The sequence below is a fragment of the Balaenoptera borealis genome (genome assembly GCF_965194805.1).
Source record: "Balaenoptera borealis genome assembly, chromosome: 15".
NCBI lineage: Eukaryota > Metazoa > Chordata > Mammalia > Artiodactyla > Balaenopteridae > Balaenoptera > Balaenoptera borealis.
The window spans coordinates 53,899,133-53,923,240 of record NC_138871.1 but is presented as its reverse complement, the minus strand read 5'-3'; the positions used below and the strand labels follow the sequence as shown (position 1 = coordinate 53,923,240).

Here is a 24,108-nt window from a genome sequence, read left to right as displayed (position 1 = left end):
TAATTTTCTTCTACCTAAAGTACATCCTTTGTAAATTCCCTTGCATTTCACATTCAGTGTGCTGATGTTTTATTTGTTTGAAAATATTTTTCAATCTTAGTTTTATTTGTTTGAAAATATTGTCAGTCACCTTTATTTTTGAATGATTTTGTTGTTGCTATATAGAATTCTAGGTAGGGAGTTATTTTCTTTCAGCATATTAAAGGTATTTCACTATCTTGGGTTGTTGTCATTGAGAAGTCATCTGCCAGTCTGTTGCTCTTTTGAAGGTAATTTTTTTTAAAAAAATACATTTATTTATTTATTTATTTTTGGCTGCATTGGGTCTTCGTTGCTGCGCGCAGGCTTTCTCTAGTTGCGGCGAGCGGGGGCTACTCTTCTTAGCAGTGTACGGGCTTCTCATTGCGGTGGCTTGTTGCGGAGCATGGGCTCTAGGCGCATGGACTTCAGTAGTTGTGGCACGTGGGCTTCAGTAGTTGTGGCTTACAAGCTCTAGAGCACAGGCTCAGTAGTTGTGGTGCACGGGCTTAGTTGTTCCGCAGCATATGGGATCTTCCCAGGTCAGGGCTCGAACACATGTCCCCTGCATTGGCAGGCAGATTCTTAACCACTGCACCACCAGGGAAGCCTGGTAATATGGTTTTTGTTTCTCAGGACCCCTTTAAGATTTTTCTCCTTGTCTTTGATGGTGTACATTTTCATAGCAATGTGTCTAGGTTTGGCTTTTTATTTTTCCTTCTCAGACTCCAGTGGACTTTTAAACTTACATATTATTATCTTTCAAAAGTTCTGGAAAATTATCAGTCATGTCTCTTTAGATATTACCTCTGCCCCATCCTTTTTTCCTCTTTCTGGGATCCTGATTACATATACTCCATTCTCTCACTCTTTCTTCTACATCTTCTGTCTTATCTGCTGTATTTTCCATCTTTTTGTCTTTTCATGGTACACTCTAGATGGTTTCTTTTGACTGTTCAAGTCTCTCGCCAGCTGTATCTAATTTAATATTAAACTCTTCTTGAGTTCTTAAATTTTGGTATTGTGTTTTTTTAATTTCCAGAATTTCTATTTGGTTTTTTAAAAAATCTTCTAGGTCACTACGTTTACTGTTCCTGTCAGATATTTTCAAACTTCTCCTTTTTTTAAACATTTGACATTATAAGCATCATTTACAGTGTGATAATTTCAGTACTCGAAGGTTTTGTAGTTCTGTCCTTAATATGCTTTTTCAGGTGGTTCTTGCACATGGTACCTTCTTTCCTTGCAGACTTGGTTATCTTGGGTTCATTGTGCTGAAATTTTTATTTGTGACCTGTTATGAAAGTACTTCCTCCAGTGTTTGCTTCTGCGTCTGCCTAGTATCCAGATCCAACTTAAGCCAAATTTAGGGCTTGAATCTCTGTCTTAGTCCATCCGGGCTGCTATTTCTGTCTTAGTCTGTTTGGGCTGCTATAACAAAATATCATAGACTGGGTGGCTTATAAACAACAGAAATTTATTTTCTTACAGTCCTGGAGGCTGGGAAGTCAAAGATCAAGGTGCTAGCAGATTCAGTGTCTGTTGAGGGCCTGTTTCTTGGTTCTTTTGCTGTGTTCTCACATGGTAGAAAAGGCAAGGTATCTTTCTGAGATCTCTTTTATAAAGGCACTAATCTCATCCATGATATTTCCACCATGATGACCGAATCACCTCCCAAAGTCCTCACCTCCAAATACCATCACACTGGCATTAGGATTTAACATTTGAATTTTGATGGGGGTGGTGGGCAGCATAAACATGAAGTCTGTAACTGTCTCCCAAGTCACAGATCTATATAAGGGTTTATTTCCAGTCTACCCTTATGCTAAGGCTTGGGACCTTTTGGGTCCTAGCATATTGAGAGGAGGGTCTCTCATTTGGATCTCTTCTTTGAGCATGCCCTAATCTTTTATTTTTGTCCTCCTGATCTTGAAAAATCTTCCAAATTTTAGTTTTCTAGGATTGGCAAATGCCCCGAGGGCAAAAGTGCCTCCCTGGGTTCCTATTTTTCTTCCATTTCCCTAGTTCTTCACTACTATTTTGTCTATACTTTGATACTTTAGAGAAGAATTTAACAGTTTTATCCAGCATTTTTTCTGGGCTATTTTTAGTGGTACAGTTGGCTCAAATAATGTAGTCTGATTGCGAGAAACTGGAGGTCTCACTTTGAATGCCACTTCTTCAGTCGAGACTTGGCTGAGCCCAGTCTTAATTAAGATTCCTTGTTATACACTTTCATAACCCTGTTTTTTTCCTTCATGACATTTATCTCAATTTATACCTTTATGATTAAAGATTCTGTTTACTGCCTCGATGGCTATGTGAGGTCAGGAAGTATATGTGGACCAGTGCCTAGCATAGTGGCTAGTTCTCACTAAGGGCACAATCAATATCTGGTCCCTCAAAAGATAAATGCAGCAGAGTATTTGTTGATAAGTAGGTGCCTGGCAAGATGCAAAGGACTAGGGTGGTTTGAATGCAGTTTTGCAAAGAAGCACAAATTGTCCCATTTTTATAGATCAGTAAGTGAGAAATAGATATTAAGGGCTTGCAACAGCTCTTTCAAGATTTCAGGGTGCTTTTTGCCTTCAGGGACTGCAGCTGACATCTTAATGCGCTCACCTTCCCGTGCTCTGTGCCGTATCTTTCGGAAGAAGCAGAACCGTGGAATTAAGGCAATCATATATAAGAACGTGCTGTGTTTTAACTTTGTGCTGTACATACTGAAAAATCGAGGATGAGGCCAGTGTTGTGAACTAGGTGTACACGCTAAAAAATATCTAGGTGTGCCCATTTTAAATTGACAGTTTCCAGGCCTTCTTACTAATTTTTGATAATATATAGTACAGATAACCTTTAAGTACCTAAGTTAGAAATTTATGAGTGTAATAAATTTTTGTTGCAATTTAAAAGTCTTTTAGTCACAGTGCTTAGTAGGTCCTCAGTAAATGTGCATTAATAATAATAGCCAACTCAGCGCTTACTGCATTCCTATAATTATTTTAGCCATGTTATGTAAAGTGATTCATTTAATCGTTTCAGCAGCACTATATGGTGGGTCCTATTATCATCCCCATTTTTACAGATGAGGACACTGAGGCCCAGGGTGATGGAGTAACTAGGTCACACAGAGAGAGGAAGAGCCAAGATTTGAGCACAGCTGTCCTGGCTTCTGATGTCTGTGTTCTTAATCTTATGCTCTACTGTTACAAGGAGCAAGATTGAGTGATAAGTGGCTTTTCCAGGCTACCCAGGGCTACGTGCAGCTGTGCAGGTTGACCAGAAGCTTGGTGTTAGCTGGCAGACCTCTGGGTATAGGGAGCTCCTTGCATCGTTCTACCACAGCCTCTGTAGGGACTGTTCCCTGCCTGCTGCTGGATTTATGAATTATTTCCAGAAAGCTGATATGCCAGATCTGACTGGCTAAGGGGAAAGGCGTTTCTGTGGAAAGAGAAAAAAACCAAACATATGGAAATATTTTTTAAAGCTCAGAGATGACATTGCCCTATTACAGCTGTTTCTTCTCTTTGGTGACTTGTCTCACCTACTTCCTTGCTATTTCATGGTGACGTAATTAATAATATATGGAGAGCAGGTTCTGAATTTAGGGGAGAGGCTGTCCTGTTGGTACACCTCCTTGTAGAAGCTGTGAAGGGGCGCCTGTGGGTTAATGTGACACCCTTGCCCGATGCTCTCAGTCACACAGTGGTCTGAGGCGGTGACCTCTTGGGGGTTGCTTCGTGGGTCAGTTATCCTGTGCTGTTGGGTCAGCTGCTGGGATTGAAGAATATGAAGAGGTGTTAGGGACTGGCCTTCAAGGACTCTGGGGAAATGATGTTTGGAAAGTTATCACTGCAGTATAAGGTGTTGATTGGTCTCTTCGCAGATGCTTTTCCCTCGATATTTGGAGGGCATTTTTCTTTTCTGAATTACCCAGAGAATTGGCCTAATTCTCAATGACTCCCTCACCCTGAGGACCTGTCCACAAATGGAGGAGAATGCTGAAGAAGGAAGTGAATAGCAAGAGCCTGCCTGACGAGCTGGAATTTCTGATCCCGCCTGCCCCTTTGGGCCTGCGCCGAACTTTTCTTTTTAAATCTTCACGTGGCCCCTCTGAGTCTGCCCATTCCAGGACAGCTCTGGCTTCTGTCCCTGCCGCCAGCCGGATGACCCTGTGTGAGCACAGGCAGGCTCCATTCTGAAGGACTTGGAAGTTGTTAATAGAGCGGCCACTTCTCAGAAGTGTAAAGGTTTGCTGTTGGTTCACCTGGCAAAGCTGGACTAAAGCCACACTCTACAGCAGTGTGTGGTGGTGACCAGTCACTGCTGAGACAGTTGGCTCTCTGGGCCTTAAATCTCAGTGGGGTTTAAAACAAAAGTCCTCACATATTCAGATCCACGTCTTAGCACTGTTTTTAGGTATTCGCTCTCCAGCCAGCGTCGCATGTGTCCACTGCCTTTGAGCCCTGCCATGTGAGGGCTGCCCTAAACAGACTGGTCCTGAATAGAGCCAAGTATGGATTCTGATTTTGTAGAGATTAACTGGTCATTGAGTTTGCATTGATTGAAGGCAGCAGAGCATTCCAGACAGGACTCTGAGGGCCCTGCAGGGGTGCCTCTTGGCCGGCCGCCTCCGGGATGTGGGTGAGTGCCCGAGGCCTGTTACCCCACCCCATGGCCAGAGCCTAAGGCCCTGTGGGAGCCAGGCCTGTGTGGAAGGCTCCTGGGGCCAGGTGCTAGGGCTGCCTCTGCCATTCGGATCAACTCCTCCTCCCGGCTCGGCCTTGTGGGGTGTTGCTTTTTTTGGGGGGTGGGAGGAGTTAAATTCATACTCTCTCTTTTCTCGCATTTATAGTTACTCTCGCGCAGGTGCTGAAAGTGAGCCCTCACGGCCACAGTGCCACTCCACCACCCCTGGGCGGATGGCGTCAGAAGGCTCCTTAGGAAGGAGTTGCCCTCCTCCTTGCTGGAAGGGCAGGCTGGACCAACAAGTCCATTTTGCACAACCAGTGTGGGAACGGGGTGGGGTCACAGTACAGGCGGCAGGGGGTGGGCGGGAGAAGTCCCTTCCCTTACACCCCACACCAGCCCTGGGAGGTACCCAGGCTCAAGCTTTGGGGAAAGGGCCTGGGAATCTTTCCTTGAAGTCGCTTCCCTAATTGTCAGTGCTCTGCAGAACTGAGGGTTTTTTTTGTTTTTTTTTGGTTTTCTAATCTTTTCTGCAGAGCAGCTTGGAATCCTTGAGGCTGCTCCAGGCCTTCTGGGGCACGGGAGCTGTGTTCTGGCAACTGCCCTTAGAGTGGGTGGCTCCGTGGACTGCCCGTCGGCCCTTGTTCCCGCCGCACAGTTTCTAGTACACATGTTTTTGCAAATTGTCACAAATCAAGACCATTGTGAACATCTGGAGGCCTGAAACCAGCACTGTTTTAGGTGGAGGAGACAGCTGAAGAGGTGGCCTGGAATAGCAGCCAGGAAGTGGAGTGAGAGGGTTTCTGGGTTCAAGTCCTGTGTGTCACTGGGCAGGTTACTTGTCCTTTCTGATTTCAGTATCCTCTTTGGTAAAATAGAATACTGTTTACTCATTTGTTGAAAGGATGCCTATGATAGTGTCTCCATGTTATTGATGGGTGAATCAAGACCCAGAAGTGACCTGACCAAGGTTCACAGTGTAAAGACAGGATAGTGGTGAGGAAGGAGGCCTGAGATCAATTCCAGGTGCCCTCAGTACAGCCCCTGTGGCCCCAGGCGGGACATTTAGCCTCCAGAACCTCTGTTTTGTAGAGGTAAAATGGGAGTAGTGTCTCCAGAGTGTCTTATCTTGACGCCTATGACAACGTTACAGGAATAAAGGGAGGCAGTCTATGCCTTATAAACTGTAAGGAATTTTATAGCTGCAGAACAGTTCCATCATTACAGCTTCTTGGTGATGAGCAGGGCTGACACTGAGCTCTTCAAAGTTCCTGGCCTGTGGGCTCTTGAAGTGATGTGTTCATGGCTAGATTTTCTAATTAATAAAAGTAATATTCATGGTAAAAAGTCTACTAGGACAGACGGGTGTAGAGTGAAAGACACCCTTCCCTCTATCAGTTCTACTCCCCGGAGATGACTTCTGTTTACTTCTTGTGTAACCTTCCAGTAATTACCTAGACACATGGATACACACAGATGTGTACGTATATATGTATATATGCTGCATGTAATCGATTATATATGGGTCATAATTTTTTTCACCAAAAGCCCGAATGGCCAAGATCCAGGTAGTTTCTAGTATTTCGGTTATTAGATGCAACAGCAGAGTGAGCAGAGACACACTTCCACCTTGGTGCCCTGGATTTAAAACAAATGGTGAAAGCAGTGCCTAGCAGCTCGAGGCTTTCAGAATGGTCTCTCTTGCACTTGGCAGAATCTCTCCTCAAAAAGAATTATGTTGTTAATTCTGTGGTTTTCCACTACTCCACCCAGTTAAATTTAATCACACCATGTGACTTCCAGATAAAATGATGTGTGTGTCTGGAGGGAAGGGACCTGAGAAAGCTTCCCTTTTTTTAGATCCTAGAGAATACAGCAAAGCTCTCTTCCGAAGACCCTGCTTTCAGAGCCCTCCTGCCTGGGATGTTTTTATTTTGCAGCTCACTCTTTACTGTCCTTGGAGGAAGCTGTTGTCATTAATCGGGTTGCAGAGGGTGGCTATGTATTTTTTAAAATATGTCTTCCTACACACAAAAAAAGCCCAGCCAACTTTAAAAAGCAGCTAATCTACATGAATTCATACATCCCTTTGATAATGCTGTTTGGGCAGTGCATCATCAAACCATAACCAGATTTCTTTGCCTGTTGTTGATGACAAATGGGGTTTAGTTCTCTAGATAAAGCAAACACTTCAGACACCCTAAAGGGCGTATTTTGGGGTTAGAGCAGCTCCTCGGATTTCATGTTGCAGTGTGAAATGGTTTTTCTTACGGTTAAAAAAAATCCGCAGATTTGTGGGGTTTGGGTGCTTTTTAATGTTGCTGTTTTCCCAAAATGTTATGCATCAGACAGTTTAGAAAGCTAAATCTTCTATTTTAAATGCACTAGGGAGCCTTAAAGGAATCCTGTGGAGTTAAGTGTTTTGTTCTGTTTTGTTTTAATGAGGGCTTTTTGGTCCTATAAACCCAAGAATCAGGTGTGGAAGGGATGTTGGGCCCAGCCCTCTTGAGGGCCTGAGTCCTTCCCTCAGGACTCCCAGATCAGTGGCCTCTCCCTCCTCCTCTTAATCAAAAGGCCTGCTTGGGCTCTTGCCACAGACCCAGCTCTTGCCGACAGGTGTAACACCCTTACATTGCCTGGCTCATGGGCTTTGGGCCCCACGTGCTGGCTGTCTTCTGTTTTGGGCTCTGAAATGCATGGTGAGTTGATTGCAGAGCTGTCCTCAGCCCCGGGAGCTCTGGCTGTTGGTGACTCCAATTCCCCTCCTGTCACTTGTCCCAATTCCTAACCCCCTCCCCCTCTGCACACTGAGAGCTCCGAGCTCCTCCCTTTGGTCTGGCTGCTGCCTGCTTTCCTGCCTATTTAGACTGTTTCTTCCTGAGAACCCCTGCCTTGTGGCTGTTTGTTAGCTTAGAGCAGTGCTTACAGATTGTGTCAAGAGGATTTGCTTCCAGGGGACATGGCATTTTAAGGCTAGCAGTGAAACAAACCTGCCATATTGATTTTCTGTTGTGTCAAAAACTGAAGAAACAGGAGTGATGCCTGCTTAAAAACAAAAACAAACAGCAGCAGCAACAACAAAAACTCAGAACTATGTGGGTACAGGAAATCTTCCAGCCATCTTGTATGACGGCACGAAAGGACAACTGACGTGAAAACAATAACCTTGCAATGAGTCTTGACAATCCTGTTGAAGTGAAATGATTTTTTTAAACCTTTCCAGTGCTTGGCTATAATCTAAAGGAAGTATTGCACTTTCAGTGCTCTGATTTTTTAATGAAGCTCGTAAAACTGTCTCTAAATGTGAGACTGTCATACAGAGTAAAGTAAGTCAGAAAGAGAAAAACAAATATCATATATTAACGTATGTATGTGGAAACTAGAAAAATGGTACAGATGAACTGGTTTGCAGGGCAGAAATAGAGACCCAGATGTAGAGAACAAATGTATGGACACCAAGGGGGGAAAGCGGCGGGGGGGTGGAGGTGGAGATGGGATGAATTGGGAGATCAGGATTGACATGTATACACTAATATTTATAAAACAGATAAGTAATAAGAACCTGCTGTATAAAAAAATAAAATTTAAAAAATAGAATCTTATTACAAATAACACACTGAGGTCTGTCATTTTCAAAGGGTTTTTCACATTTGATAAAACCGTATTTTAAATAATCTTCATTAAAAAAAAAACTGTCTCTAAATGCAATGTGCTAAAAAGTTATATGTATTAAATTTAGCAAGTTTCTTTAAGAGTATGGAAAGAAAGGCCTTTTTTTCTTGGTTATGATTTCTGAATGCTAGTGATAATATTAGTCAGTCATAGTAATGCTATCCTTTTAATAGAACACTCTTTCCCCAAAGGCCTTCGAGGTCTACCCTCCTCCCTCCCATGAGGTAAATGATGTCACCGTCCCCGCTTGGAAGAACAGGTCTGCAACTCAGAGTTTAAGTGACATGGGTTGGAATTAGAACCCAGGCATGTTGTTCCTTCCTGGAAACCCTTCTGTTTGGGTTTTACATGGTTTCCATGTATAGCTGCTGCTCCAGAAGGAGTTGGGCATCATTACTGCTTGGGAGGCAGACATCTATGTTGACCTGACCCAAGATGCATGCTTGGCTGCCGAAAGCCAGCTTTGTAAGTTTCCAGCATTTGGCTACAGTCTGCCGTACGGGAGGCTCCCCACCTGGATGGAGTATGGGCAGTGACTCGGTTTGGAATCCCACAGCCATCAAGGTGAGACTGAGAGGTTCGATCATCCTTGCTGAAACACCACTTGAGTCGGAGTGTTGGTCAGGATTCAGTCGAAGAAAGCAGAATCCACTCGAGCAAAATTCAGGAGGAAGGGATTCATTGTAGGATATGAAATGGCTTGAAGGCTTATGGAGAGTTCTGAAGACACAACTCTCTAGCGGAGGTTTCCGGAATGAGTGTCTCAACGCCACGCTAAGGAACTGGAGCACCCAGGAAGCTGCTGCTGCTTCCATGATCATCAAGCAGCTTCTCCACAACCACGTGGGGATGGCCATGATGGAGAGGCTCCCATGATCAGAACCATGCCACACCGCTATGATCCAGGCCTGCAAACAGGTGTCTTGGTCCTGCCTCCTGGCAGCCATGGAGCTGGCACCTGGATGCTGGCACCTTGGCTAAAACTGTCACAGAAGAATCGGGTGCCTCCTGGACTTTGCTTGATGAGGAAAGAGCAGCAACTGCAGAAGTATGATCTCTGCCTCAGTTTTCTTTCCAAATTTCACAAAAGTACATCTGGTTGGCCAAACCTAACTCACACTTGGAACCTTCGCTGTAAGACATCTGGGGGATGTGGTTTTAGCTCTTCACCCCTGCAGGGCAGGTGGACACACTAGAAATTCTTGGAAACAAATCCGTCGTATCCCCTAGGCCCGATGGTTAGTAGAAACGGACCTTGATTTCCAGAGTCAGCTGAAGAGTACAGAACTAAGGTTATAGCTAGAGCATGGAATGGTTGGGAATCTTTTTGGGGTTGTGTGTCGATGACCCCAGATAATAGGCAACAAAGAGTTAAGAGTAGCAAAAGGCCATGGGTTTGCCCTCTGGCTTCTGCTTAGCTTCTTTGGGATGGTTAAGCTATAGCTGCAGCATCCCAAGGGGGAGTTCTAGAGAACTCAACTCTCACTGGATGTTATTAGGGGAAACGATATGATAAAAATATATGATACATGTCTTAATTGCAGTCTTTACTATGCTAATGTATGTGACTTTCCAGATGGGGATGCAGCATGCAGGAGTTCCTCAAATTTATCTGGCCACAGGAAAGCCCCACTTCTAAAAGCTGCAGAAGTACTGTTTCCCAATATACGTGAGAAATGCTATTTCAAAGAGGAAGCCAAGGAGCAACTTGGAGGAAAGGTTTGTTTTATTTCCAAGGAATTGACCTTTTCAGTGACCTCGATCGGGCACATTTACCATTGAAATGATAGGATTTTCTATACTGAGGATAGCACTCTGCCCTTCAAGAAGGACTAAAAAAGAAGAGACACTGCCCAGTGAAATGAGCCTGTGTGGACAGAGGGTTCTCTTAGGAATCCACATGGCTTGAGAGTCATCCTTAGGGACCTCTAAGGAGGTAGCTTTGTAATCACTAGTAGAAGTTACAACAGTAACAAGGTATTAATCAGTTGTTGACCATATCTCGTGTGTTGATCTGTTATAGAAGCAGATGGTGTTACAGAAAAGGAACTGTGTTTAGCTCAAGGAAAACAAGGGCAGCAGGATAGGGAATTCATTCTCTGGTGAGAGTGTCCTGAGTGGAGGAGGGGACAGTGGGGGTGTGAGTGCAGGAGACTTCTGTGTGAGTGACAACCACAGCGGAGCAGAGCATGAAATGCATGAGGACAGGAGAAGGCAGACTCCTGCTTGGAAGGATTTGCAGCCATGACGGCAAAGGCCTAGAGATAGTGATGAGAATCGAACCAGTAGTCAGTAATCACCTTCCAAAAATCAGGTGCTGCAGAGGAAGGCAAGAGAAGACACCTTCAGAGATGAACTTAGATCATATAGTGCATCGTTCATTGATTTTATTTTATTTTTTAAATTTTATTGGACTATAGTGGATTTACTATGTTGTGTTAGTTTCAGATGTACAGCAAAGTGACTCAGTTATACATATGTCCACTTTTTTTTGGATTCTTTTCCCATATAGGCCATGAGAGTATCGAGTAGAGTTCCCTGTGCTGTATGGTAGGTCCTTATTAGTTATCTATACGTTCATTGATTTTAATTTTCTACCTTAACCATCTAACAAAGAGTTTGTGGCATGTGTGCGTCATTCTCAAGCAAATCTTTTTGAAGTTTGAGTTTAAGCACTGAAACAGAGCACTGGCCGTTTGAAAAAGCACTCAAATCTGGGTGTGCTCCTCTGTGTCTCAACACTAGGAACGCAATCAGACATGCCTTAAGTGGATTTATGTGCAGCCTTCCTGGGAACCAGGAAATGGGAGTTAGACGATTAAATTAGTTTGCTGAAAGGTGGGAGTTATGTCTGTACAGAATCACAAGCATGTTTCTGACTCCCTAAGTTTTTCTGTGTTCTGACTGAGTGAACCTGAAGTTACGGGCTGGTTACCAGGGTCCTGTGTATACAAAGGCATCTCATGGTGTCGACTGCTTCTCCTCCTCCAGTTCCCGTCCAGAGGAGGATGGGCGTGGGAAGGGCATGAGCCGTGCAGTGGAGGGTATCACTACCCCTCCCGCCTGCTGTGTTCTTTGGACTCAAATCCCTCTGTGCTGATTACCTTATTGAAGCGCCTTTTGTTTTTCTCTGTAAGCACTTTATTAAATGGAGGTTTTACACTTATTACTAAATCCCAGCTTTTCCTAAAAACATGGCGTTCGGTGCTTACTGTCTATCCTAAGCAATTATCACACAGTCACCAGAGATTTCAATCCCCTCTCCATGTGTTCTAAGGTTCTCAGGGATAGTCTTAAATGGCTATAAAAACTAAATTTTTGATAGTTATTATTCAGTCTTTTAAAGCTTTAATTATGGGAAATTTCAGTATCAAAAGTAGAGAGAATAGTGTAATAAATTCCCATGTCCCTATTCCTAGCTTAAGAGTTATGTGCTCATGCCTGGCCAGCCTTGTTTCCTCTCCCCCATTATTTTGAAACAAACAAAAAAAATCATAAAAATATTTTTGTTATTCTACCCTGATTTCTCTACTCTGTTTCTCAGTATTTTTATATAATTTTCTAAACATTGCAGCAATAAGGACTTTTAACTTTTTCAGATTTTGCCTTGAATATGTAAATGTACTCCAGATGGATCTGCAGGCATAAACAGAGTGGCACCCCTGCACAGGGTGCTGTGCTAGGTGTGGGAACGGGTCAGGTTTTGTTGGATGGCGGGGGAGTGAGGCAGCAGATGTGCCCACACTCAGGAGAAGCTGTGGACTCTGCTCTGATAACCCTTGCAGTCCAGTTGGTCCTTGGGATGCAGGCTGACTGAGCGAGCACAGGTTAGGTGCCCAATGAGCATCTCTGTTCAGATGTGCTAGGGTGGCTCAGCAGAGCAAGGGACTGTGTGGTCTGGGAATTTGGGGATGAAGATTTTGAGGAGGGGCACAGAGCATGGATTGGGTTGGATATTGCTATCAGCACGATTCTGACTACAGGAATTTGTTGGGAGCCCACTGGGCGACTAAATTAGGAATCGTCAGACTGAAGCGTGGCTGCCAGACCACAGGAAGCTCAGCCCAAGTTGTACCACAAGAGCTCTTTGGCTCCATCACTATGTCTGAGGCTGGCCATTGCTGCTGGATGCCTCCTCTAGGGTTGCATCCTAAACTGTCCCTACGTCTTTGTCACCCCTCAAGTTTCCAAGTCCCGATGAGACCGTCTGATTGGAGGAGTAGGTCACACACCAGAACGGTGGCTGCCCGGGGTCGGGGCTGGGGGAGACAGGAACAGGTATTTGTCACCTTTAGCTTCTCTAGAAGACATGGGCTCTGCCTTCCAGCAAGAAGCATGCAGTGAGGGGTCTTCCCAGACATAAAGGGGTTTTAGATCCTAAGCGCCCAAAAAGATAAGGGTCCACTCTGAACATCCCCGTCATCTTAGACTATTTCCTCTCCATTGTTTTCAGCACAGACAAGGTCTTCGTTTTCCTTAAAAAAGCCATTTGCGTCTGTTGCTCCCGGTTTCCCATCCCCATGGCAACTGCGAGCGCCCAGGTGCCCCAGAGCATCTCCTGTGCAGTTTTCCTGCTTCTAGTCGCTCCCACCTCCACTCCTGCCTACATAGTGCTGCTGCCACTGCTTTCATCTCCACCAAAACAGCACGGCAGCTCAAAACATCTTTGATATCCTCCTGTTGCCTGGAAGACAAAGGCTAACTTTTTACACTGGCCCTGCCTTCCACTAGTTGACACCTGGTCTCCATTTTCAGCCTTATCTGTCATTCCAGAAACCCTCGTCTCTGGCTAAGCAGGTCCCCAGGCACACGCTGTGCCTCGCCAGCTCCGTGCGTTGCTCTTCGGTAGCTCTGTTGCTTGGAGGCCCTCCCCTCTCCTAACAGAATCCTTGTTCTGCTCACGTTCTGCTGACCTCCCTGGAGAGAGGTGACTGCTTTCTTTCACTCCTGTGGCACGTGTGTGCCTTGCTCTGAGGCCCTTTCGGCCCTGGCATCTGTCTATGTAGACCTGCTGCACGTCTGCGTGTTTCTCTCCTGTGCCAGCACAGGGCTGGGCATACGGGAGCTCACTAGATATTTGAGGTTTCCTTTTTTCATAGAAGGAGAGAACAGGGAGGGAATTAGAAATAGGGACGGTTAAATGCAAAATACAGAGGTAGAAATGCTGAAGTCAGAAGTTGAGGTCAGCAGGCTGAGGAGTTGAGGACGGAGGCAAGCCGGAGTGGGAGGCGAGTTTGGGAAGATGGAGTGGTTGGTTAGGCATTTGCTCTGTGGTGTAAACCAGATGGAGACACTTCGGTTCTATGCTCCCAGGTGTACGAGTGCTCACTTGGTTTAAAAGGATGGTCTGGAGGTGGCCAACAGTCAAACAGCAAGGATTTCTGGAGACTCGAGCGCGTGTCTGTGTAAATAGCAGTAAGAGTGGCAGGTGCTGGAGCAGCCTTGGCTGCTGATGGGGTATGGATTTCCCGGCACACACTGATGGCAGATGGATTGTCCTCACAGCTTGCACCCGCGTGGCACTTTGATGTGTATCCTTGTGCGCTTTGCAGGAAGAGGGAGCAGAAATGTGTAACGGTCAGGGATGCACCCCCTGGGGTTGCTCCTGACTGAGGACTTCTCTAGGGCAGCATCCCCAGACGGCTCAGGGCATCACTGTGCAAGTCAGCCTGGGCCTCCTGCCCATTATCCCGTCAGCCTTGTTCAGCTGTTCAGAGAAATGTTGCAAGGGGCCCCCGATTTGGGCCTACTGTTTGCCTCTCTGCAGGGTTCACAGAACCCTGAAGGCCATGTCTACAGATTCAAGTACAAAAGAATGAGAAGGGAGAGTTGGGAAGGGTTGGGGCACCTGGAGGGTGTTCAGCTGGACAGTTTGGCGGAAACAAAGAAGGAAGTGACCTGTGCCTTGAGAGACTGTGTGGAGAGTTGGTGATAGGAGGGAACGCCCCATGAAGATGACCACTGTCTGGCAGGGTCAGCGTGCTGGGGACTCTCAGGAAAGGCTGGCCGTCGGGGTCAGCCTCTCTCCCCGTCATCACAGCCTGGCTCACGTCCTGCTCGGAGCCTCCCTAAGTGCCATCTCCTCCCACTGCTGTTGGGACACTCATCGATCCTGCTGCAAACACTCGCTTGAATTGTAGGTTGCTTTTCTATTGAACAGCTAGGCTGGAGCTCTGAGCCCGGGGCTGGTTTGTTCTGTATAGACCCTAGGGCCCTTAGCACTGCCCTGAGCAGCAGTGGGAGACCACCAGAGGGGCTGGGGCTCTAGGGCCATAATCCTTCCTCCCTGCTTCTCGGTGAAGGACTTCCAACCTAAGTCTGCGCATTTGTAAAATAGATAAAAACATATCTCAGATTAAAGAGGTAACATGTGTGATGTCCCCGGACATAGCTGGCACTCAGCGTCCAGCAAACACAGTCTGGATGACCACCCTCCCATATCCTGCAGCCCATACATGTTGCCACACAGGATCGGTATGTTATAGTTGTTTCATCAATACATGTCTGTAGATTAAAGGTGATGAGAGTTGTCGTGATACCAGTTGTGAAGGTCTCCTTTAGAGCTCAGCTTTTAACCTGCAAGCATTCAGAACTAGAACTGCTGAGGGGAATCCTGGAACTTGTCTTACTGAGAGTGATTAAAGAAACAGGTTGTTTGATAAAGGAAGATTAAGGCAACTAATTGCTGAGCAATGAATGTCTGGCTAATGCCAGATAGAGACATCTTAAGAGAGAGGAAGTTAAGCATCCAATAAAGGGAACAATAAAAATGAATAGGGGAAACTTAAGGGGAGAAATAGATGAATGCCTTGGAGTGAGAAAGTGTTATAGTAACACCCAAGGATCTTCTAAGGGGAGGTAGCCTGGCAGTATGTCTGGGAGGGCAGATTTCTGCAAGTTACTCAGAGCATCTGAGCTGAAGTTTCCTTAACCCTAGAATGGGAGTAATAATGCCATTTCGCAGAGTTGATGTGAAAATGAGATTAAAAAATTTTTTAATCAAGTTTTATTGAAATATGTACGTATAATAAAATTTACCAATTTTACGTGTAAATTTGATGAGTTTTGACAAATGTATACAATCATCTAGTCACCACCACAATCATGATGTCGACATTGCCATCATCCTCAAAAGTTCCCTTATGCCCCTTGGCAGTCAGTTCCCTCATTTCACCTCTGGCCACTGGCAATCAGTTATCTGCTTTATGAATCTAAAGCTTTACATTTTCTAGGATTTCATAAAAATGGCATCGTAGACAACATATTCTCTTGTGGCTGGCTTCCTTTACTTATGAAGTTTTAAGAGTCATTCTCGTTGCACGTAGTCTGCTCCATTTGGTGAAGACGGGATTTGACAGCATATGTGAAACACTCGCCGTGTTGCCTGGCACACAGGAGTCCCCTTCCATTTCCCTCTAAAAAAAAAAATGTTCATTTTAAAAGTGAGCTCATCAGTCTCATCTATCCTTCTATCTCTCCCTGGGTAAACTAGGGACTTAGACAGAGGTGCTTGTTGAGGACATTAGTTGTAAGGGTTTGGCCGCAGGCTGAGGAGAATGTCTGCTGAGAAATGAAATTTTTTCCAGGACAAATGGTGTTGATCAGATACATTTTCACCAGTTGATTTCTGTTTTTTTCACTCATGGTCACTAGGTGTGCTCCCCTGGAACACAGACAGCCACAGTAACAGTAGCTCCTAGCAAGGGTGAGCCTGATGCCGGTAATACTAACTCTGGGAAATTTCAAACAATAGAAGAGGGACTTTCTCTTTTAAAAAAAAAAAAAGCTCTTGCTCTACAGAGGTCTGGCTGTCACTTTGCACCCTGATGTCATTTGGCTGGACCCTAGACTGTGGGGATAAATGGTACAGCCAACTAAGGCAAGACAGTTGTGTGATGATTTTAGAAGGACTAACAGGACACCAGGAAAAGCCTAATTCATTCTTTACTTCTCTAGTTTGGCTAGGGGAAAAAAATGCTTTTCTGAGTTTATGCAAAGTGATCATGTTTTATTCATCATTTGGTCGAAGTCACTCTTGAGGCATGCAGGGTTGATGATGTCAGCTTTTCCATCTCAGCCGAGTCAAATTTGAGCCCTTCGGTATCTGTGTTAGGGGCTGGGGAAACCAAGCAGAAGAGGGCATGGTGCCCATCCCAGTGTATTAGGAAAGCAAGAATCATCTCAGCAAGGTGAGATCTGCTCAGGTGTAGAGGAAGTGCTGTGGGACCACAGAGGGAGGAGACACGAATACAGAAGGGTGAGGGGCACGGGCTGGGGGTTCCAGAGGAGCTGGTGTTTGGGCTGTGGTTGCGGCTCACTGAGGAAGGTGGAGGAGGGCGCTTCAGGCAGAGTCCCAGCTCTTTACGATTCTTGTCCTGGACGTGCCTAAACCAGGGCGGTCATCCACGAAGGAGCATGTGTTACCTTGGTGTTGCCCCTGCACGGTGGGTGTGGGAGGATCTGGGTTCTGGTTCTCACCTTCGACCTGGCTCTGTTACCTTGTCCAAGTCGCTTAACCTCTTTCAGGGGCACATAGCTCTTTGTAGGTTGGTTCAGTGGTCCTAGTCATCCCCAACCTGCCTATAGGTGGTCTGTATAGGCTCCAGGGGAAGAAATTTGAAGTCCTGGGCTTTAAGTGGCCATGGCTAAGAGAGAGCTCTTTGTTCCATCCTCTCTCCTGGAAGTTTCATCTCCCAGTCCTCCTACAAGGATGATATGACCACCTGAATGCCTGGTTTTCCCTTTCAGCCTTTTTTCTGCATTTCCCTTCCTTGGCTTTTTATAGATTGGATTTACCTATTTGAATCAGGTAATTAGTTTTGTTTTTTTGTAAATAGCATAATGTAAATATTTTCCTTTTTAAGACAAGAGACAATTTTGAGTCAATATACCCCCATCAAAGGAGTGAAGTACACAAATACTTTTATTTGAATGGATTATAGAGAAAATATATGCAGTTGGTAAATAATCCTGAGATAAAATATATACGTGTTCCTAAAACCCAGAGGTAACCTGCTTGTGATTCAGAGCTTCATGTGCGGCTTTTAAAATCAGGGGTGTATGAGGAAAAAATAATGACCATTAATAACTGGATTGGTGGTTTCATTAAATATAATATGTCCTTTGAAATAGCTAAACTTGTATTAAGTATGCACTCAAATAGAGAACTGTCCACTCTTTAGTTCAAGAAGAAGTATAGGCATTAGTGTCTGGCTTATCCATCTATCCATTCATCCATCCCCTAGACTCTTATTTCATGGAAGGTGATACCTTCAGACCATTTGTAGGACATTGCTTTTCCTCATAACACAGCTCGGGAATTGCTGTTCAAGGCAGTGTGCCAGTGGGTCTGATGAATCAAGGCTCCTCTTTTTAGTCAGGCTGCCCATTTTGGTCCATGCTCACAGAAATAAGTCATTTGATGGTTTTTATTTTATATTTTTATTTTTAAAAACCTGAGGAAAGTTTACATAGGTCAAAGGGATGAATGAATAGCTAGTGTTACAGAAGATAACGCAATTGAGGATCGTTAGAGGATAAATGGCATTTTTGCCCAAGGTAACTGCCAAATGTCGAGTGGTGTACAGGAGATGGTGCCACATTTTCTGCAACTGCATTTGGTGCCTTTCATGGCAAAGCTGATCTGTCTTCTCTCTTGGGTGGTCAGGCTGAAGAAAGAGGAGTCAAAGTCAGTTCAGTGGTGACTTAGATGGAGGGAACGTTGCAATATGGTGTATGGTTTGAGAGGAAAGCTTCCCCAGCCACCCAAATATCTTTTTTTTGGTCTGCCAGCTGCCAGAAACTCCATCACTGGAGATTCAATTCTTTGAGTTAAGAATTGGCTTTTAATTGGCTGGCCAGAGTTTGGTGAGAGGGACACCCTGATAAACTGTTGGGAAGATATAAATTTTCCCAGTCTTTGGTATAATTTGTCAGTGTGTATGGCACTCATTTAAGAAGTATATACCTTTTCTTATCCAGCAGTTCCACGTTTATCAATTTATGCTAAGGACACAGCCAACAAGCACACAAAAAGCACATGGACAGTTTCCCACGGCAGCCTTGTTAATGATAAAGACAACTGACAATAGCCTAAATCACTTATTTAAAAAAAAAAAAGGATTGCTTAAATATATTTTGATATACTTAATAAAATACTATGTGGCTATTCCAAATACTGTTGTAATTTTAACTTTAATGACTTGAAATAGAGTTCAGTATTGTTAAATGGCAAAAAGCAGATTCTAAGTAATATGAGCTCATTTTTGTAAGAAAAATAAACAGCACCAAAAAACACACACAAGTAGGAAACATGAAAAGTTATATCAAAATGATAAAATTAGTTATCTGGATGAGAATGAGTAATTTAAAAATTTTGTCTTTGTTTTTACCTATATTTAAAATTTTAGTAAAATAAGCATAGATTAATAGTATAAAAAAGTTTTTTTAAAGGTAAACCTTCTTAAAGTATATATATTTCCTAAGTGATGGAAAACTGTATTAGGTACCTGTTGATGCAGAACAAATTACCCCTGAAATTTAGCTGCTTTATATAATAAACATTAGCTTGCAGTTTTTGTGGGTCAGGAATTCCAGAGGAGCTTAACTTTGTGGTTCTGGCTCAAGGACTCTCATGAGGCTGCAGTCAGTCTTCTGTCTGGTAGTAAAGTCATCCAAAGGTTTCACTGGAGTTGGAGGATCCACTTCCAAAATGATTCTCTCGTATGGCTGTTGGCAGGAGGCCTCAGTCTTGCTATGTGAGTCTGTTCATAGAGGTACTTGAGTGTCCTTACAACATGGCAGCTGGCTTCCTCCACAGAGAGTGATTGGAGAGAGCAAGGATGAAGCCACAGTGGCTCTTATGACCTAGTCTCTGAAATCACGCATCATCACTTCACCTTTTTTATTCCTTAGAGGCAAGATACTAAGTCCAGCCCATGCTCAAAGGGAGGGGAATTAAGCTCCACCTCTTGAAGAGAGGAACATGAAAGAATTTGTAGACATATATTCATACAATCACAAACATGAAGTCATTTGCGATCATTAACACATCAGCATGGTTAGGATCTATCCACTAGGAGCCGTCTTTCCTCTCAGTGGGTAATTGAGAAGAGTCCTAAAGGGGTGAGAGTTTTGGTTTTGAGATTAATATGTGCTTGGTAATGTTTAAGGAACAGAAAGCCACTCACCAAAAGAGGACTGGGTTTTTCGAGCCTAGAGACTTGGTTCTACCACACATTGCTCGCATACCTTTGGTAAATCAGGTGTCTACTCGGTTTTTCCTATTAGGTTGTGCTGGGGGTCAAATAAACTAATGCAGTTGAGAGCCCTATGGAAACTGTAAAGCAGTAAAAGAAGCTGGCTCTTGCTGACACTATTACCCCCACTATTGTTATTGTTGGAAAGGGGTACCCGTGTGAGAGTCAGGGAAGAGTGGGACACAGACATGGATTAGGGAGTAGAGAAAGGGAATTGAAAACCATTCTAGCCAGATGAGTATTTCCTAGGGCTGGAGAAGGCCTGTCTCGACCATGAACTCACATGAGGCCATGACAGTTATAGGGATTTCTGTGAAGGAGTGCCGTGTTGGGTCCTTACAGAACACAAAACCTAGTCCATGAGAAAGGCGACTACCAGGGTAGAATGTGTCAAGAAGACAACATTCTCCAGTCTCTGGGATCAGAAAGTCCTCACTCTTCTTAGATTGGTGTCGTGCATTCATTCATTGTTTCAGGAACTGTGTATTCATTCCCAGCTGGGTGCCAAGCCCTGTGCTAAGGGCCAGGGAGATACAGTTAAACTGGCCACAGCTTTTTCTCCCCAGCATCCAAATCCAGCCGGAAAGGCTGATGTGCAAACATTTTGAAAAGTTGAAGACTAAGCCTTGGCTGGTGGCCTCATTCCCCAAGCCTGGATTTGAGTTTCAGGAAATAGTTTTCTCAGATGGCCTTATTCTTTCAGAGGTCACATAGCTCTGAAAATTTTATGTCTTTGGAGATTAAACCCTTTTCCCTCCACTGATGTTTATAGGCTCTTGGAGTGTTGGGCAAAGATAAAGCCAGGCAATTGCATTCAGATGGCTGTAATTTCCACTCCTCCTTCCTTCCAAGTCTTAATGGCCAACACCACACAGTTTCCAAAGGCCCTTTCATGCTCTTCCAGAAATGGCAGGGCCTGTAGTTAGTGCTGCACAGAGCAGCTCCTGCCTGAGATTCCGCTTGCTGTCAGCTGGGGCTCTCTGCAGAAAAGGTTGACACCAGTATGGTGAGAAAGCTACCCAGTAGTTGGTTCTCTTTTCTTTTACTTGCTTATATTTCTACTGGGAGGTACTCTAAATATTCAGAAATAATCCTTGTTCTGTGAGCCTAGGCTGAACTGTGAAAGGTAAATTATTTTTATTTAGCTGTTCATGACTTCTGACTGTGCCTTAGGTGGTAAACCAAGTCAAAGTTTTTTCTCATTAGAACCATTAATCTATAACAGACCTAACTGGGAACTGTTGCTTCAGATAAATTCAATTAGCAAAAACAAAAACAAAAAACAAAAAAACAAATCCCAAAACAAAAAACAAGCCAGAAAATAACAAATGTTGATGAGAATGTGGAGAAATTGGAACCCCTTGTGCACTGTTGGCAGGAATGTAAAATGGTGCAGCCATTATGGAAAACAATATGGCGGTTCCTCAAAAAATTAAACATAGAATTACCATATGATTCAGAAATTCTGCTCTTGGGTGTATACTCCAAAAAACTGAAAGCAGGGACTCAAACAAATATTTGTACACCAGTGTTCAGTGCAGTATTATTCATGATAGCCAAAAGGTGGAAACAACTCAAATGCCCATTGATAGATGAATGGATTAACAAAATGTGGTATATCCATACAATGGAATTCTGACACATGCTACAACATGGCCAAATCTTGTATGATTCCACTTATATGAGGTCCTAGAGTAGTCAAATTCGTAGGGACAGAAAGTAGAATAATGGTTGCTAGGGGATGGGGGAGGTGAGGTTGAAGGGGTTAGCATTTAATTGTACAGAGTTTCAGTTTGGGAATATGAAATGGATGGTGGTGATAGTTGCACTGCCATCACCAGCCCTGAATGAGGCTCTGAGGATACAACATTGAGCCACGCAGAGGACCTGACTGCAAGGAGATCTTTTAGATTATTTTCTACTGATGGGGGATGGACGATAAACATTTAAAGCATGAGGAAGGTAATACAGGTACTATAAGGACTTTGAGAAACATAAAATCAGGAGTGAATGTGGTAGAGAGCTGTCTCGTACTTGTGTGTGGGGTGGGGTGGGGGGGCTTCAGCTGGGGTGGCCCCGGGAAGGACTCTGAAGAGTTGATATTTGGGCTAAGTCCTGAATGATGAGAAATGATTTGATCAAACTACTGAATATATCTGGACCCCATTTTACCTGAAATTTCATTGAGATTTCTGAGATACAGAAATGGCTACAAAATCCAAAATTTACTATGAATTGTGCTTGCAAAACAAGAGTGTCTGTGTTGCTATTCCTAATTGATTGCTTGAGGATTGAGATGGGGACAAAGAAGGCATTAGCAGTCTAGAATGTTACAGTGTTTTTTACCAAATACCAAGTGCTCAGACCTGGCAGTGTTTTCACCCAGGAAATGTGATAGCTGGTTCACATATTTTTCCAGGAACTGAATCCAATGAAGTTTGCCATGGGCCTTCTTGGAAAGCCTTTTATGCTTTTTAGAAAATCACTGATTTACAAAAATCAGTTTATTACTGATATTTTTATCACTTGTTATCATTCAAAAGGAGATAAGTCTATTTCACCTTGGAAACCAGGGCTATTTATTTAAAGCTTTGAGTGTGGAGTTTGAAATTTTTTGTATAATTTGTATACAAATTATGGCTTGAGATGGAAAGAAATATGCTTCTGGGACAATGAAGTGTGTGCACAGTTGATTTGTATGATGTGTTTAGATTTCCGATTATGTATTTTAGAGACTCCCCTGTTGTTGCCCAGATTTTTCTTTTTAAATCAGAGTCTCAGCGTAGAAGATGAGAACTCCATGAAGACTATGGAAATGCAGTGGAATTGTTAGAAATCTGCATTGCACAGGCCTTGATTCATGATGGAGCTCACAGCGCAATGTCTGTAAAACCCTGAAGCCCTGCCAGGCACATTAAATAAAAGAGTCCTGTGACTTCACTGCTGGAGAGTAGGTCATTTTGCAATCTGTTCTTTTTTATCAGAGTACGTGGCCATCTTTGCCTTAGGATAGTGAAATGGTATTTCCCAGGATGGAAGAATTGAAATCATTTGAATTTCAAAGCTGCAGATCCTATCATATTTGGGAATTTTGACCTATAAACTAATTGGGGAATTATTTGACCCTCATGGAAATCTCTGGTCTTTGCAGGTCTTTCCCTCCTCCACTGGTTTGGGTTGGAGTTAGGGTGTCTGCTGGGGGGTGGTGACTGATGCGAGGGGGCACACAATGCATGGCTCAGAAGGCAACTCTGAGGTTAAGCTTTTCACCTTTCCTGGCGCACAAGAGAAGCCAGCTCGTGACTCTTTTAGGAAAACCATCCGTTGTTTCTGAAACCTGTAACGATTAGAACACGGGGGCATGAAGAGACATACTTCTGTCAAAAAGCATTTACCAAAGGCCTACTGGATGCCCGGCCCGTCTTGCAATAAGGGGCTATGGTGAAGCAGGAAAAGTGTCACCCCAAGTAGCTTCAAGCCTGGTTGAGGAGCCAACATATAAAGAATCAGAAAACAATAGCTAAAGAATCAAATCAACATACTTGGATTAATGTCCTGAGGGCATGGGATGTGTGAATTGGTGTGCTGGGAATAATTGCTGAATGAAAAGTCAGAGAAACAAAGAAGGAAGTGGTCAGTGTGGCTGGAGAGGCCAGGAGGTCAGGGAGGCTTCACGGAGCAGGTGGAGCTTGGGTGGGCCTTGAAGGAAGATGGTGACAGAAGGGGTCTTGGATCAGGGACAGGAACACTTCTAAAGAACCCAGAGCCCCAGACCTAAACTAGGGTATAGAAAGAAATACTATCTAAAGGGTTAGTTTTGTTTGAAAAACATTCACCTGTTTCTAGCATCCCAGTTGTTATCTGTAGGGTTAAGAGGCATTAGATGGGGGCAGTGGCAGCCCGTGTGCTCTGTGGTCGAGTAAGTTTGGATCGTGCTGGAATAAGCAGCTCAGAGTTTCCCCTGCAAGACTCCTCAGGCCTTTCGTACACTGATGTCCACAGTGACTTTCCCAGATGGGCATAGACAGCGTGCAGTTTCCTGCTTATTCAGCCACAGAACCATGTTTTTTCCAGGAGGATCCTGTGGGAATAGAGTTCCAAAAAGTATAATTGAGTTGGGGAAATGCTAGCCTAAATGATTTTATTTCAATGTGTTTTTTAGTGCAAGTCACTAGCAATAGAGCCATGTTTTCAGTGGTCTGAAAGCCCAAGGGGATTGATTGGAAGGAAGTTAGAGGGACTTCATTTAAAGAAACCAGTGAATGTGAGTGGTCCTCCAGGAGAGCTCAGACTGGAGTAAAATACCCTGGGGCCATCTTAATTCAGAAGTTATTCCTCAGTATATTGAGACACTTAACATTGGCTTTAAAAAAAATACTATTTTTGTTAATATCCTTCCTTCTCTTGAAATACGGGGAAGGATTTTGCATCAACAGTACAGCCTCACCATGGGGACAGAACCCTGGGTCAC

General features: G+C 44.0%; 1 protein-coding gene and 1 long non-coding RNA gene across 4 annotated transcripts in view; one reads left to right on the top strand and one right to left on the bottom strand.

The window, feature by feature from the left end:
* The window catches only part of PRKCE (protein kinase C epsilon), a 596,864-nt gene that overhangs the window by 220,801 nt on the left and 351,955 nt on the right, over positions 1-24,108 (top strand). The gene's annotated exons all lie outside the window — the stretch shown is intronic.
* LOC309612497 overlaps positions 288-24,108 on the bottom strand; it is a 31,386-nt gene continuing 7,565 nt past the window's right edge. The window contains exon 2 of the long non-coding RNA XR_014235216.1: positions 288-23,718. This is a non-coding gene — a long non-coding RNA (uncharacterized lncRNA). The remainder of the gene's footprint in view (positions 23,719-24,108) is intronic.